This window comes from Equus asinus, chromosome 4 (assembly GCF_041296235.1).
Source record: "Equus asinus isolate D_3611 breed Donkey chromosome 4, EquAss-T2T_v2, whole genome shotgun sequence".
Classification (NCBI taxonomy): domain Eukaryota; kingdom Metazoa; phylum Chordata; class Mammalia; order Perissodactyla; family Equidae; genus Equus; species Equus asinus.
Window position 1 is genome coordinate 110815584 of NC_091793.1, and position 18111 is coordinate 110833694.

At 39.2% G+C, this 18111-nt stretch overlaps 1 long non-coding RNA gene across 1 annotated transcript in view; it reads left to right on the forward strand.

Moving 5' to 3' along the window:
- Positions 1-2084: 2084 nt before the first annotated feature.
- LOC139045195 (uncharacterized) overlaps positions 2085-18111 on the forward strand; it is a 42789-nt gene continuing 26762 nt past the window's right edge. Inside the window, exons 1-2 of the long non-coding RNA XR_011503090.1 lie at positions 2085-2224; positions 2304-2409. This is a non-coding gene — a long non-coding RNA (uncharacterized lncRNA). The remainder of the gene's footprint in view (positions 2225-2303; positions 2410-18111) is intronic.

The following is an 18111-nucleotide window of genomic DNA, read 5'->3' on the forward strand; positions in this document are numbered from 1 at the left end:
AAATCTCTGAAGCCCATTCAGAACACATCCATTTGCTTATGTGGCACACCAGATAGGAAACTCTGCTATTACCAATTAAAGAAATTTAATTAGGGCTGGCCTGGTGGCACAGCGGTTAAGTGCGCACGTTCCGGTTCTTGGCAGCCCGGGGTTCACCGATTTGGATCCCGGGTGCGGACATGGCAGCGATTGGCACGCCATGCTGTGGTAGGCATCCCACGTGTAAAGTAGAGGAAGATGGGCACGATGTTAGCTCAGGGCCGGGCTTCCTCAGCAAAAAGAGGAGGACTGGCAGTAGTTAGCTCAGGGCTAATCTTCCTCAAAAAAAAAAGAAAGAAAAAAAGAAATTTAATTAGTAGTTATAAATCTTCCAACAAAGAAAACACCAGGCCTGGCTATTTCTAAAGGCAAGAACAGGCAAATATTCAAGAGAGAATTCCAATCATACATGAAATCTGGGAGAATAGAAAAAGAAGGATTATGTCCAACTCATTATCTGAAGTTGGTGCAACCTTGATACTAAAACTGGACAAAAACTAGGAAAAAACTTTCAGACCGGTATAAGATCAATAAACAAAACGTAATTGCAAGTCTGCACCTAAGCAACAAATATATATAAAATACTATTAAAAGAAAGATGCTAGGTACAATGGCAACAAAAAAATTAAAGCACTTTCGAACAGATCTAACAAAAGATGTGCAAGTCTTTTATGGGAAAAATCAGAAAACTTAAATAAGGGACATTAAAGAAGATGTAAACAATATTTCCCTAAAATGACTGATATATTTAATAATATTCTATTCATGGAACTTGACTAGCTGATCCTAAAATACAGGAGAGCCAAGAGCCGAGAATAGCCCAAACACTCCTGGAGAAGGACAAGCGGAAGCAATGACTCTACTACCAGGTATTAAGATTCATTATAAAGTCATTAGTAATTGAGAATGTGTTAGTTCAGAGATAGCTCAACCGACCAAAACAAAGTCCAGAATGAGATCCATGAGTAGATTAATATACAGAAAGCTTACCCATGGCATTGTAGGTTAGGAGGAAGGGCACAGACTATTCAATAAGTGTTACTAGATTAGCCACATGAGGGAAAAAGTTAAGAGAACTCCTACCTCACACTATACACAAAAATCAGTTCCAGATGGATGAAGGACTTAAAGACAAAACTTTAAAACTTTAGAAGAATATGTGGAATGTTATCTTTCTAGCTTTGAGGTAACAAAGAATTTCTTAACACAAAACTGGAAGCAAAAATTCAGCTACATCAAAATAATAAAACTGGTGTTTCTCCAAAGATATCAAGATATCAAGAAAGTGAAAACAGACGACAAAAACTGGAGGAAGATTCTCACTACACATATAGGGGACTCAGGGTTAGTATCCAGACATATGAGCTCCTTTGAATCAATAAGAAAAAAATTTTAAAAATTCTAATATAAAAATGGACAAATATGAAGAGCCCTACACAGAAGAACACATCTAGGTGGTGAGTAAACATATGAAAATCTGCTCAACCTCATCAGTTCTAGAGAAATATGATGTTTTATACACACCCAGATTGGCAAAAATTAAAAAGTCTGACGACAACAAGGTTGGTGAGAATTTGTAATGATGGTAACTATCAAACACTGTTAGACGGCAATCCGGAACTATCCAGTAAGGCTGAACGTGACGCATCAACCCTACCATCCAGGGATGGTAAGGTGTGTGGTAAGCAGACTTCTGAGATGGCTCCCAACGATCTCCACTTCCTGGTTTTTATGTCCACGCATCATTCCCTCCTCTTAAGGGTGGGCTGCACCTAGTGACTTGCTTCTAACTAACAGAATACAGCAAAAGGGAGGGGATGCCACCTCTGAGATTTGGTTTCAAAAGCCTGACTTCTGCCTAGCTCTCATTCTCTCTTTCTCTTCTTGCTTACTTGCAAGCAGCAAGTTGCTGAAGCAAGCTGTACCTATGGAGAGACCCACAGGGCAAGGAACTGAGGGCTCCAGCCAACAACTAGAGAGGAACTGAGGCCTTCAGTGCAACAGCCCAGGAGGAACTGACACTTGCCAACAACCAAGTGCATGAACTTGGAAGCGGATTCTTCCCCAGAAGATGACTGCACCTCCTGCTGACATGCTGATAGCAGCCGTGTGAAAGCCCAGAGCCAGAGGTCCCAGCTAAGCCACATCCGGATTCCTGACCCACAGAAACTGTGAGATAGTAAATGTACGTTGTTTTAAGCTGTTAAATCTGGGGGTTATTTTTTATGCTGCAGATAACTAATACATCTAAGTGTAATTCCTAGCGCAAAGCTTCCCAGCAGGAGAACCAAGACACACTGGTATGCGGAATATGGATTACCGACGAGCCCAGGAGATTGGTCCTTCAACCCCTGGGGCTGCCAGGAGCAGGTAGGTCAAGGCAGGCCTGGGATAAGTAGAGTTCAAGAGCAGCCTCATCTGTTTACTCCAGGGTGCCATACAGTATTATTGAGGTTTCTGTGTGTGTGCACCATGATGTGAAGAAAATAAGAAAGCATTGAATTATAAAATAATTTCTATTTCTTCTGGAGTGTATTTGGTAATTTATATTTTCTGGGACAGTGTTCTCAATGTTTCATCACTGGGAAGTTGCTTAAAATGCAAATATTCAGATTCCATCTCAGACCTACCTATCAGGTACTCTAGAGGAGTGTCCCAGCAATCTGTATTTTTAAAAGCCTTCCAGATGATTCTGATACATGCTAAAGTTCGAGAAACACTGTTCTAGGACTTTGTGCATTTCACCTGGTTTCAAATTTATTGGCAAAAGTGTTCCAAACATTTTCTTAAATCCTTTTAGCATCTAAGTTACGTCCTCTTTTCATTGCTAATGTTGTTTGTGTTTTCTCCTTCTTCTGGTCAAGCTCTCTGAAGGTTTATCCCTACTGTTAGTCTTTTTAAAAGATATACTTTACTGTTTCTTCATTTTCTATTTCATTAATTTTTTCTCTTATTATTTCCATCCTTCTGCCTTCTTTAGATTTATTCTGATATTCTGTTCCTGTTAACCAAATACTTGGGAGCACTTTTTTTTTTTTTTTACTTTTTATTAAGATTATGATAGTTTACAACCTTGTGAAATTTCAGTTGTACATTATTGTTTGTCAGTCGTGTTGTAGGTACACCACTTTACCCTTTGTGCCCACTCCCCACCCCCCCTTTCCCCTGGTAGCCACTAATCTGTTCTCTTTGTCCACATGTTTAACTTCCATATATGAGTGGAGTGATACAGAGATTGTCTTTCTCTGTCTGGCTTATTTCACTTAACATAATACCCTCAAAGTCATCCATGTTGTTGTGAATGGTACGATTTTATCCTTTTTTATGGCTGAGTAGTATTCCATTGTGTATATATACCATATCTTCTTTATCCAATCATCACTTGATGGGCACTTAGGTTGCTTCCAGGTCTTGGCTATTGTAAATAATGCTGCAATGAACATAGGGGTGCATGGGACTTTTGGAATTGCTGATTTCAAGTTCTTTGGATAGATACCCAGTAGTGGGATGGCTGGGTCATATGGTATTTCTATTTTTAATTTTTTGAGAAATCTCCATACTATTTTCCATAGTGGCTGCACCAGTTTGCATTACTTGGGAACACTTTTAACTGAATAGTTGGCTTAGATTTATTGGGGATTGGGTAATACAGATGGTATAAATTCTGGCTTAAAACACATGTGATAACAAACTTGTGGTTAGATATTCTCCTAGTATTTTCCTCCATTTTTACTTTTCATTTAGATCTAAAGTCAATAGATAAATTCCCCCCACTGTCTCTTTCTCTTGGGCACACCCATCCTCACCACCATGCTCCGATTCAACCCTTTTGAATGTACCTAGAATTCTGGCTTCATAGGGATGTTTTCCAGTGCATTCTCTCACCTTTTACAGGCCCTGTGTTTTTATCTATCCTCCTCAGCGTATGGCCACCTAATATAGCCAGAAACCTCCATGGCAAACGCCAGCATCAGATAGTCTTACCTCTCTGGATTTTACTTTCACATTATCTAAGGCAAGGATAGTCCTCCTTTGCCCAATTAGCCAGCCAATTATTTTAAAAGATTTTTTAAAGTATGTTTTATCCAGAATTTCTAGTTCCATACTGGAAGATTTTCTCAGGACATCTGGTCTTCTATATAACTATAAATGGAAGTCATCATGTTTATAACATAAACATTTTCTTTGTCTTTTCCTAACTTTTTAAGTTGAGTACTTATTTCATTTTTAAGACTTTCTTATTTTTTATATTTTAAGCTATAAATTTCCCTCTGAATACCACTTTACCCCACAATAATGATCAAGATAACAAAATTTTGTTGAGTACTTGCCATTACTATGCAATAGTGGTATTGCATAGGTGCAATGCAAAATGTTCTTTAGGTATTGTCTCATTGATCTTCACAAAACTCAATGAGATGTGTAATATTATTATTCCCCATTTTTTCAATAAAGAAATTGAAGTGAAGAACAATTAAATACTTTCCCTAGGATCATAAAGATAGGTAGGTAGCATGCAGCAAAGCTAGGATTCCAACCCAGGTTTGTGTGAATTCAAAATGAGTTCTTGCAACCTATTTAACGTATTTTATGAAAGGGGGGGGGCAGATATTTGAGATAGTGCAACGGGAAAAATGACATCATTTAGTTTTAGAGGGTTAAAGTACCTCACAATTTGAACTGAGGGAGAGAAAAGATTATTAAGGTAATAATAACAATCCAACCCAAACTCAGAGAACACGGTGCACACAGAGAAAGTGTGGCAGCAGTACCAGGTGTGTACGAACAGCACCTGGGTTCCCAGGCGCCCTGACAGAAACTTCTCTTTCCCTGCCTAATTCAAATTGTTATTAATTTGCGCTTTCCTGGCAATATCTCAACTTACAAAGAAACACCAATATTTACTCCAAATGGCCATATTTGTAATGTATAGAACCATCACTGACAAACATTTTTTTAGCTCAAAATAAAAGAGTTCCTTCTGCTAATCCCAGAACTTGGCTCCAAGCCAACTGGCTTCTTGCTTTTATTATTTGCAACAGAATCCAGGATTCAGAGTGAATAAAAGAGCCGAACAGGAATATAACTCCCGATAATATTGTCTCTGTGCCTTGTGCACTTATCCTTTTTGTCTCTCCCCAGGGGAAAAGCAGTTTTTCTTACTTATGCTAAATCCAGTTGCTCCCCACAGCGGCCGTGTAAATCTTGGCACCAAGCACGCGGCGGAATAAAAGTCAGGGCTGTGGGAGGTGCTCACATGAGAGCAACAGGCGGCCCCAAAGCCCCAAACTGTTCCATCCATTTTCTCCTAAAAATAAAGGGTCCTATTCATCAAAAACTTTTATATATTCTTGTGATTTTTCTTACGAGAAAGCCAACATGATATGCAGGCAAAGAATAACAACTCCTGGTTCACAAACCATGCCATCTTTTCATCTCCCGGAGTAAGCAAATAATCCAGAGAGGACAAGCGGGAGAGGCTCGGCGTTGCCTGTGTGAGCCAGACAAAAACCCCTTCTGCAAAAGGGAGTCTGACCTCAAATTAGACGTCGAAATTGTTCCATTTGGCGGAAACGGTCTCCTTCCTGCACACGCATCTAACGAAATGAATTACCCAAAGCTTACGTGTGAGATGTTAGAGTTTTGTTTTAATGTGACTTCTAAGTATAGATTTCTTGTCATTTCTTCTCAGCCAAGGAGAATTGAAGTTAGAATTTACCAAAATTCAAAGATTATTTAGACTTTCTTCTTCTACTCTCTCCCATTTCCTCTCCATCTTTAAAAGCGATCTTTCTGTTGTAAACCCAAATTATTGTATGCTTTAGAATGTTTCCTCTGCTTATTAACACAATAATACTAGCTAAAAATTTTAAAGAGTTAAATAATCACAATCCCACCCTACTAAAAAGTCAGCTCGTTTCCAATTTCCAGGCTTCCTTTCTATTCTGAATTTGGATGCATTCATTCTACACAGATATAATCCTAGCATAGATTGGCTTTTTACAAATTTTTATCATTTTTACCATTTATTTAACATTTCATCATGTCCTGACTTTTTTCTGTTTCTCTCTTCTTTAGTATCTTCCTTAAGGATTGGGGAAAAAAGGAAAAATTCCGAACTAGTGTTTTAATTGTTTCACTAGATAAAATTGTTCATGCCCATAAAAAAGAATATGTTTAGATAGATGTTGAGGATACTAGTGAAAATGAGGTGGGTAGGTCCTCAGTGGATTTCACTTATCTTACACGTAAAATAGAAAGAATTGGCTATGTAGAAAAATCTAGTAATGGAGCTATTTCAAGGATTGGTTGTATTGTGGACTGAATTGCTTCCTGTGGATAGAATGATGTCATGCACATCTCGCACTGTAATTCAGGAAATCTATACCGTGAATTATCCGGGAGCCCAAATATCCACATTATAAAGAGGATTTCTGTGCTGTGCTGCACAGGTTGCAAGAAACTTCATCAAGATACTCAAATATTGTAATATAGCAGATAATATCAGTTAAGGTTTTCTCTGCAAGCTTTCCTGTAACCATTACATGTCTCTCCTTTTCAGACAGCAGGTAACTTTCCATGCTCAATATCTTTAGGAAGAGAGTGTATGAAGGCAAGAACAAAGAACTTATTGTTTAGCTTTGAGTTCCAATTCAGATTTTTAAAACTAGGAACAGAAACAAAAGTAGTCTTGGAAGTAAGTTTTCTAATGCAGGAGTCAGACAGGTTGAGAGAGGCCAGTTTGGTTGTATTTCCTGAAAGGGTTCAGCACCTGGGAGCATGATGCAACAACCTACAGAGAGGAGAAGCACTCATGAACACTCCAGAGCAGGTTACCTATCTCTCAAAAGTGAATTTTCAGCAGGGGATAGGAAAGAAGATCCTAGGAGAACTCATCCAGGACTTGAGTTTCATTCAGCATAGGCTAGATTGTGTGTGACAGAGTGCAGATTGTTAAATGAAAGCTAACATTTGGGGAGCTCCATGGACAGAAGGGGCTGTGCCTGGCCCCCAGGGCTGTAGCTGGAAAGAGTTCAAGTCTCAGAGAGAAGTGCTGCATCCCGAGCAGACTGTGATGGCTGGGGGAGGGGTCTAGGAAGATTCTAGATTTTTCACAACTAGGTTAGGGCATCCTCTCACAATCCAGTGAACAACAGCATGGTTCTGAGAACACAACCATCAGTCTCTGACCCTCCAAGAGAAAATGGAGGTGACTACTTAGGCCACTGAAGGAAGAAGAAGCACAGTGTCGGACCAGTCTCAGAGCCGTTAGAGTTAGAGCCATCAGCCAGGGATGCAGTGGAAACAAAGGCGATCACTCAGGGCCACATGGGCCCCTGGGGGAGAGTGAACATTGCAGACCAGTGCTTGCTCCTGATGCCAGGGCTCCATGTACATGCCCATTCCTCTCCTCCTGGGAATTTACATCCCTCCAGGGAGAAAGGAATGAGAAGAGGGAAGAGAGAATTCCATATTTGATGTATATTTACCCAAAAGAGACTGAGTTGAAACTGAAGATGACAGTTGAGTTAAAAAAAAATCTTTGCACTTCTGAGTCCTAAGACTCTAAAATTCATACCAGTTATAAAAGGATAAATGTGTAAAGAGACCTTAGAAAAGCCAAATAACTAGACCTTAGAAAAATAAGAATGGGTAGTTGGGTTGGGCCATAGGGACTTCTCAGTGGCATTCAGCCATTAAAGTGATTCAGCTTCTTGCTCTTCATGTATTGCTCCCCTCTTGAATCCTCTTCCAACTAGCCAGTTCTTTGTGTTTGCAGATCAGTTTGCCCAGAGAAGAAATCACATTGGCCCAGCTCCTCTGTTCACATCCTCTCATCATAGTTAGGCAGCCCAAAGACTTCCTTGGGTCAGTGTCACCCCGATGGACCCTCCCAACCTCCCTGCTCTCCCCCACACCCCATGCAGGCACAGATGTATTTGTAAAGACCAGCTAAAGTTGAGTGAGGCAAACTTGGGGAATGTCCTTCCCAATATCTATAGTTAAAATATGGAAGAAAAACTTCCATTGTACAAGTCACTGCGATCTAGGTTTTTCTGTTCCTGAATATGAGCTTAAATGAAGTCATATGTGTGAGTGCTCCACATGGCCTGACATGTACTGGAGCCCTCAGTGTTAACTCTCATTACCCACACAATTAGCTTAGAACAAAACCTTGGCCTTTTTTTTTTCTCCTAAGTTTCTTCTTCCTTCCTCAGGAATTCTCTAATTGTTCTCTATAATTATTCCACCCATGTAAATCCTACTTCTCTAACAAGACCAAAAAATCCTTTAGGAGTTTTTCCTATTTTTCTTTTGGGCCCTCCACAGACTCTGGGAGAGTGTTAACTGCATAGAAAGTGCTCAAATGATAGAATATTTTCAGTTATTCATTTGCTTTGCTAGGTCTTCATTAAATTGAATTGATGTTTATTGAATTGAATTGAAATTTCCCATTCCTAAGACAGTAATTCTTTGGAATACACAGAAGTTTTACTAACAAACACCTCTAGAGCAGTGAGACAGTGTGTGTGTAGTTCTCAAACATGCCGGCCTCTCCTATGCCTGTCTGTCTTTGCTCATGCTGTCAACCTGGATACCACATTTTTGTTCTTTCAAAATGTTGTGCAAAGTCCACTTTCTCTGAAGTCTATCTTTTCCACCACCCCAAGATATAATGGGCCAATCCCTTCTTCAGGCCCCTCTAAACTTTGTGCCTACTTTCTCATAGTAATTTATTTATTATGAATTCTAAGACCACCTCCTCATGAGAGTGTAAGCTCCCTAAAGTCAAGAACTGTATTTTATTCATCTTTGTACCTCCAGGATCTTCCATGGTTCTTTGGGTGCAATGATCACTTCGTAGTGTATGTTGAATGTCAAATGGCTACTGGACACCTATCTAAATGGTCTTAAAGCTAACGTAATGGGAAAGCAAGTTTAGGTAACTCATGAAAGAGTGAGAGAGCTCATCAGAAAACAAGCAGCGCGATATGATGCCACCATTTCCATGCTCCAAACATTCTGACATGGAGAATAAAAAAAGATACAACAGCAGAAAACATCAAATGGTTTTAGACCTACTTTATGACTCTAAAAGACAAACCAGTCATTTAAAAAACTTTTCTTATGAAAAAACTTCAGACATACACAAAAAATAGAATACTTTAATGGAATCTCCAATTTCAAGAGTTATCAAATATGGCAAATTTCACGCCATTTATGCCCTGATCCTCTTTCTCTCCCAACTGGATTACTTTAAGGCTAGATCTAGACATCAAATTATTCCTTCTGTAAACATTTAAAGATATGATGCTAAAAGATAAAATGTTTTATTAGACATAACCATTATATCACCAACACTAAAAAATAGTAATACTTTCTTAGTATATGAAACACCCAGTCGGTGTTCAAATTTCCTCAATTGCCTCATTAGTTTTTTCAGAGTTTTACCATAAGGATCCAAATTAGACCCATACTTCACATTTGGTTGATGTTTTTCTTAAGTCTCTTTCAAACTATATGTTCTCTCTCCCTCCTTTTTTTACCTTGTAATTTATTTGTTCAAAGAACTGGCTCGTTTGTCCTGTAGAGTTTCCCTCATCCTGGACGTGCTGACTGAATCTTCACACTGTGTGAATCATATTCTTTAGTCCCTGTACTTCCTGTAAACTAGTAGTTAGGTTTTCAGCCCTGTCCAGCAGAACTTTCTGTGATGATAGAAGTGATCTATATCTGCACGTATGGCTATTGCATTAGTGTGACTGAGCTACTGAATTATTTTATTTTATTTTAATTAACTTAAATTCACATTGCCACAAATAGCTAGTGCATACCATATTGGACAGCACATAGAGGTTATTTTAAATTGAAATTGAAATAGACACATGTTGCTAATGGTTACTATATTGGATTCATGTTTGCTTGTTTATCACGGATACTTTATAAATGGTGAACTTCCACTAGGGGGCACAAAATGTCTGATTGTCCCTATATTCACAACCCATTGATGATCATTGTCTATATCTATTAATTCATAAGAGGGTCTCAAAATGGTCATATACTATTTCTAGCAATCATTCCTTCTTCATTTATTAGCTTAGATCTATCAAGAGAAGCTTCCTCTTATCAATAATTTGATTGTCCTGAAGTATAAGCTATGTAAGAAAGGCAGAATAAATGCTTGATTCTTTTTCTTTTTTTTTCGTAAAAATGATTTGGTTCCCTAGCATTCTCCAAAGATGATCAGTAATGTTTGTTTGTTTAGCATCGTTAAACACTTGTTGGTTTTAATGTATTTAATGTATAATGTAGTGTAATATATTAATGTAATCAATTAATAACCATTGCAGTTATTATTCATCTTGATGCTTGGATTGTCCCCTCTTTGACCCACTGGAGCCTCTTCAAATTGACTTCTGAATCCTTTTGTCATGACCCCAGTAGTTTTTCATAGCTTCCTTACTTTCTAATGTGAGAAGATATTCTGGGCTCGTCACAATCATTTCCTGCCCTAGTTAATTAGTCATTTCCTCAAGAAGTCCTTTCGGTGGGCTGTTGTATTTCAAGACCACTGTCTGGGTGCTAGGTAGATCAATGATACTGGGTTTATCCTTGTTCCTAGGCCTTTCCAGTAGCTAGAACTAGGAAATATTATTTTAATAGAAAATGCATCATGCATTGATATTTCTAATTCAAATTTAGGATTACATGGTTTTCACTTGACTTCTCTGATTTTCTATTTGTAACTCTTTTATGTTGGAAATCTTGACTCCTAATAAATTAACATAATTGCTTTGCATTATCCCATTGCATACATAATAGTTTAGAATAACTATACCAATATTACTAACAATATGACTACTGGAAAAAATTTGTGTTTTTTTATACTTCTTTTTGTCTTCAGGTACATCTCAGTCAAATTATGATGTTTTAAAATACTTTGAAATTGTTCTTCTCTGTGTGGTTAAGCAACCCAGTCAATCCACAAATAGGTTCATTAATTTCATTTTTGTGGTTATTTTAATCATGTAAAACATTAACATTATTCCAAAGTCAAACATCTAAGTAATTTCAGAAATGTCTAGCTTTGATCGCTATTCCCTCCTTTTATCCTTTCCACCTCTCTGGGAAATTTTTTTAAAAATTGGATTTGCTTTATCTTTCGCTTAAACATGAGGAACTTTAAAAAAAATTCCCTTGAGCCACAAGCATTCCCACCTTATTTCCGCAGGGCTCATTGCATCCTTCTTTCTTTCCACTTGATTTGCCCAAAGTGAGGATGATGGCAGTAACGATGCCAGTGACAGTTTGCCTAAGTGTGGTTCTGGTCAGCAGTTGAAAATACCAAGTTGTTTCACACTACTTTTTATGTTTGTTAGGGTCACAAAGTAGATCTGAAGCCATTTCATATTTTCCGCTGATACATCCTTTGCTCTCTCAGAATCAAAATGGTTGCAGCAGTGAAATAGCATCAAAACGTATCTATCCTCAATGAGAAATTCGGGACCATGCATTTACTGCTTCCTGGAAAAAGAAATCATTTGGGGAAATAATTTAGTCCATTACCCCTCTCAGGTCTGCACTGAATGCATTTTGGGTAACTATAATCATGATGAACACCAAAAATATATTTGAAATGGAGCTTCGTGTGTGGTCGCCATGAAAATGCATCTCGCAGATCTGCAACACTAGGGAGTATAATTGACTGGGGCCCCAGCGACTGATGTGCTATGAAATCCATCACAGCATTTGTAAAAAATAATATCATTATTGAGATATAAATTACATACTGTAAAACTTACCCTTTTTAGAGTATACAATTCTGTGATTTTTAGTATATACACAAATTTGTGCAACCATCACCATTATCTAATTCCATATCATTTTAATCACACCAAAAGGAAACTGTGTTCCCAGCAGCAGTCAGTCCTCATTCCCCACTCCCGCCAGTCACGGCAAAAAGCACTAACCTACTTTTTGTCTCCAAAGACTTCTTAACATTTCTTATAAATGGGATCCTGTAACACACAGCTTTTCATATCTGGCTCCTTTGGCTTCCCATAATGTTTTCAAGGTTCATCCATGTTATGGTATGTGTTAGTACTTCATTCCTTTTTTTTTTTTTGCTTTTTTTTTCAATTCTGGTAAAATACACATGACATGAAAGATGTCATTTTAACCATTTTCAAGTGTACAGTTATGTTAAGTACATTCACATTGTTATGTAACCAATTTCCAGAACCCTTTTCATCTTGCAATACTGAAACTCTATACCCATTAAATAACAATTCTCCATTCCCTCTCTCCCCAGCTCCTGGCAACTATCATTCTACTTTCTGTCTCTATGATTTTGACTACTCTAAGAACTTCATATAAGTGGAATCATACATTATTTGTCATTTGGTGACTGGCTTATTTCACTTAGGATAATGTCCTCCAAGGTCATCATGTTGTAGTGTATGACAGAATTTGCTTCCTTTTTTAAGGCTAAATAATATCCCCATGTGTGTGTGCACGCGCCCATGAGCGTGTGTGTGTGCATACACCATTCCTTTTATGACCAAATAATATTCCATTGTATGTCTATGCCACTTTTGTTTATCCATTCATCAGTATCAACTTTTTGGCTAATATGAATTAAGCTGCTATGAACATTTGGTATAAGTTTTTGTGTAGATGTGTATTTTCAATTCTCTTGGGTATACACCTAGGAGGAGAATTACTGGGTCTGTGTTTAACTTTTTGAGAAACTGCCAGACTGTTTTCCAAAGCAGCTCCACCATTTTACATTCCCACCAGCAACATACAAAGGTTCCAATTCTCCATATTATGGCCAATACTTGTTATTGCCCATTTTTTTTTATTATAGCCATCCTAGTGGATGTGAAGTATATCCCATTGTGGTTTTGATTTGCATTTTCCTAATGACTAATGATGTTAAGCATCTTTTCATGGTTTTTGGCTATTTATATATCTTCACTGGATAAATTACTACTCAGATTCTTTGCCCATTTTTAAATTGGGTTATTTATCTTTTTATTATTGAATTATGTTCTTTATATATTCTGGATACAAATCTCGTATCAGATATATGGTTCGAAAATATTTTCTTCCATCCTGTGGGTTGTCTTTCGTTTTTTTGTCCATCACAGCAGTTGCACACAGATCATGATGCCCAAAGCTGCTCATTCCTAGGAGATGTGGAACTTCTCTCACAGCCGACTTTGGCTCAAGGACTCCTCAAAGGCTTTACCAAGCCTTCCTTAGACCGTTCCATCTGGGATGCCTCCATCCAATCTTCCCTCCTTTTTTCCTCACTGGGATCAGACTTACGTGGAAGTCTGACTGCTCTGGGCCTTCTCCCACTCCTGCCCCATATTCTCTCACATCAGCATTTCTCTTCATAAAATCTTTGCACACCTAATCCCATCTTGAGGTCTGCTCCTTGGAAGACCTGGACTAACACACCCTACAACAGCAATACCGATACTAAACGATGAGCTTAAAAGTTCGAGGCCAAAGTCCTCATGTAATTGATGGCAGCAGCGACCAGAAGCAAAAACAAAGGGAGAGATTTGAACTCTCTGCTATGCCAGGGTGTTTCTACTCAGCGAAAACAGCAATGATTTTCAAGCTAGATAGATCATACCTGGGTTTAAAGATCAGCCCTGCCACTTACTAATTTTATGATTTTGACAAGTATTTAATCTCCATGTGCCTTCGTTTCCTCATCTGCAAAATGCGATCAACAGTGCCATCTCCCTGTATTGTTTTGAGGATTAAATAAAATAATGTAAAAAGCTTCTGGCAAAGTGCCTGGCACCTAGTGGGAGCTTGTCAAATGTTGGTTTCCTTCCCATCTCCCCTCAGCTGGGACATCACAGTAGCATCACGCTCAGCTCACTGTTCGAGAGCAAGCAATGACTCTGCTCTAGGATGAGGCGCACATACTTTATAGGAGTAAGCAGAGCGGTGAGTGTTGATTTTTCTCCTGTCGATTCCTCAGCCTCCCTTTCCCTGTTCCGTTCTGGCCCAACCATTGCCTTCAGCTCCCTGGACACTGGAGGGATGAGCCTTTCTGACCAGGATTCCAAAGGTAGGTCCTGGGCTCAGAACCACACACCAGGATGACCCAGCCACCGGTGCTGGCAAAGCCTCTCTTCCTCCTCCTCACCTCATGAAAGTTTTGTGCTGCTCTGAAATGGCTTCTCTTTGCCTCCAGCCCCCATTATGCCGTGCCTCTTACCCTCACTTTTAACCAGCTTAATTCTTTCTTTTTTTTCCCCAATCTTTAAACAAAGTCTGCTCCTTTCTATTTTTCTCACACGCTTCATCTTGGCATCTCCCCAATTCTTTCTCTTCCCTTCCACAGCATCTCCGTAGGAAGGAGGAGTGTTGAAGAAAACCTCTAGTCAGTCCTGCCATACCCCTAGCCCAGCAAAGATCATGCTATGGTTGGGAGTGTGGATTATGGGTATATATTGCTGTGTGATGAAGATTACAAAGTTATTTTTTACCTGTCAGAAAATACATAGAAAATAAAAACATAAGTTTAATTCTGTAAGATTATATTTTAAAACTTTAAACTCTGTAAACTGCCTCTTAGCTAGAAATGTTCTAGAAAGCATTATTTAAGAGATGGATCATGCCTTTACTGCCATGTTATGTAAAAATAAATGATACATGATATATACGATAAGGCATAGGGTTCTGTGCTAAAAAAAAAAAAAGAGTAGGCCCTATGGGGCCGATGGGACAAATCAGGACCAACAGTCAAATCATTTGTTTCTTAATACAATCCCTTTAGTCTGTAAATAAAAATTTCAGCAGGCCCCTTTATAGACTCCAAGGAATGTTCCAGCCCTGCATCCATCTCCCAACCAATCCCTCAGCTGCTTGCCCCTGATCTCAGCCACACCCTGGGCCCTGAAGGCCGACTCCCACTTCCTCTCCTCCTCTGACCCGCCTCTCCTCTCCTCTTCTTTTCTCCTGCTTTCTCCTCATCCTCAAATTTGAGAGGTGGGAGGAGAAGAGAGAGAAAATAAAACCATTTGTTAGAGAGCCACAGGCTTCTGTCTCTTTTTCCTTTGTTTGTTCCTGATTTTCTTTGGGATACAACGGTCTGCTACAAAGAACAAAAGAATCTTAATTAAGGGTCCGACTTTTATTCAAAACCAATTCAATCATTTGCTGTTATTTTATTTACCATCTCACATTCACATTTAAAATATTCATATGTGCAACTATTATAAAATTATATAGTGGATTATTTTTTGATTTTGTAAACCACACATAATCATTGAAAAAAATCAAATACAGAAAATTATAAAGATAAAAACCAACAAAATCCCACCATCTAGAGAGATAGGCACTGTTTATATTTTGGCATACATCTTTCTCAATACTTTGTATACAACCCATGTACTTTAACCTTCTTTAAATGAATCTTGGGTAGAAAAAACAAAGGGTGGGGTGGAGGTTGACTTATTTAGGATCCGGCATTCACGTGCGTTGGCTTATAGCTAACATTCTCAGAGGGGAGACTAGCACAACACAGAACTTTCCAAGGAAATCGAATTGCCTCTGTCAGATTCTCCAGAATTTCTCTCATTCCTTTGTTCCCCACTTCCCCAGGCCACCTCCACATTAGGCACCTATGTTACTGTCAGAAAGCGTGTCAGGGCTTGTTTCTTTCTCTTGGGACCACGTTGTGTTTCCGGGACTCAAAGGCCACGTCTTTTTCCTTCAAATTACTGTTTTTGTTGGGTACCTTTTCTGGTCTTAAGCCAAGAAATTTCCCAACTTGGAGGTCGTTTGGGGGAAGCTTAAAAGTAAAAACAGGTCAGTTTTGTGTTTATGCAAGCATTTGAACCCCTGATGTTTTTCTTGGCAACCTTTAGCATCTTGCGGAAATTGTGCATACCTCTGTGCACAGGAGAGCTTCTCTGCATTTTGCACCTCTATAAATATGTAAAATAAATATTTGGAAGACAAAAAGAGGCTTTAAACTAGATTGTCTTCCCTTACCATTTTTAAATTATGAAAAATAAAACTATTATACATATTATTGGTTCTCAAAGTTTAGGGTGACTAATACTTACGACAGGAGCTTGTTAAATAAGCAGACTTTTAGGCCTGAAACCCAGAAACCCAATCAGGTGGGCTTGGGTGGGCCTCCAGAATTTGAATCTTTAACAAGCCCAAGAGGGAATTCTCAGGAAGTAGCCCTCTGTGTTGGGTTGAACTGTGTCCCCTTAAAAGGTAGGTTGAAGTCTTAACCCTGGGTACCTGTGAATGTGGCCTTATTTGGAAATAAGGTCTTTGCAGATGTAATCACATTAAGATGAGGTCATATTGGATTAGGGTGGGCTCTAAAGCCAATGACTGGTGTCCTTAGAAGGAGAAAGAGACTTGAAGACAGAGATGCACAGGGAAGAAGGCCATGTGAAGAGGGAGGCAGAGATTGCAGTTAGGCTGCCACAAGCCAAGGGACACCAAGGGCTGCCAGCAACACCACAAGCTAGAAGAAGCAAGAAAAGATTCTTCCCTAGAGCCTTCGGAGGGAGTCAGCCTGCTGACACCTGGATTTCAGGCTTCTAGTCTCCAGAACAGTGAGAGAATACATTTCTGTTGTTTTGAGCCATCCTGGTTTGTTATGGCAGCCCTAGGAGATTAGTATACCCCACACTTCACTTTAAGAAACACTGCTGTCCATAACAAACCCAAAGATGTAAAATGCATGTCTATATAAAGTGCTGGATGGTCGGTACTAGGATATTTCAAGTTAATTTTGCACCAGGAGCCTTACCCATGGAGATCTCAGTTTGGGTGACAAGTATCTGACTATAGTTAATAATCTAGAGAGATCCATTCTTGTTCTGGTGTTTTAAGAACCAATGCCATGTAAAACATTTAAAAATAACTCTATTTGTTTTCTGTGGCTGCTGTAACAGATCACTGCAGATTTAGTGTCGTATGACAATGTAAATTTATTATCTTACAGTTCTGGAAGACAGAAGCCTGAAATGGGCCTCACTGGGCTAACATGAAAGTGTTGGTGGGCTGTGTTCCTCCTGCAGGCTCGAGGCAAGAATCTGTTTCCATGTCTTTTCACGTTACTTTGACACTGACTCTTCTGCCTCCTTCTTCCACATGTAAAGACCCTTGGGATGACACTGGTCCTGCCCAGATAATCCAGGATAATCCCATTTTAAGGTTAGCTAACCAGCAAACTTATTTCCATCTGCTATCTGAATTCCTTTTGCCATGTAAAATAAGATATTCACAGGTCTGGGGATTAGGACTGGGCATCTTTAAGAGCCATTATTCTGCCTCCTACAGTAACCAACCTTTATGCTCATTCAAAATTCTTTGTCATTTCCTCCGTCTCAAAATCGTCTGATAATTCTCTGAGAGAAGTAGGGCAAATATCGTAATTGCTGTTTTACAAATGAAGCAGGGGAGATAGTAAGAGGTGATGATCAACGCCACATCACTGAGGCAATTTGTTGATTCATTCAACAAATATTTATAAATAACAGCAAAGTTGGGATTAGAACCCAGACGCCTGAGTCTGTCAAGTCTCTTGCCACTGTCTGATTTAGCTCTGTTCCTCCGAAGAAATGAATCAAAATCGTGGCCAAGGCAATCGATTGAGATGTTTAAGTCTATATTGTCTCACAATTGTAGGCAATTCAAAAAAATAAAAGGGTAATTCTCCTCTCTTCCTGCCTCCTGCAAGAAGAGCCAAACCTTTGAATCCTCTGGGCCAGTCTGTTTTTGCCAAGCCCCTACACCCCCACAACCTCACACTCCATCACTCCCCCTTCAGGGAAGGGAGTTAAGAGCTTCTCTGTGTTTTAGGGGCTACTCAGGGTTTTGTTTTAAAGGTTAACCCTTGAGGGAGCTAACTGAAGCTGTTTCCTGAAAGCAGTGGTGAGGATGGCTGACATGTGAGTTAAAGAGGGTGGTAGGCCGCCTAGAGTGGAGAGTGTTCCCTTCCTGGAGACTGGGAAGGGAGAGGAAGTGGGGTTATGCTGATTTCTGTGAGTGTCCATCCCCTGGGACCTA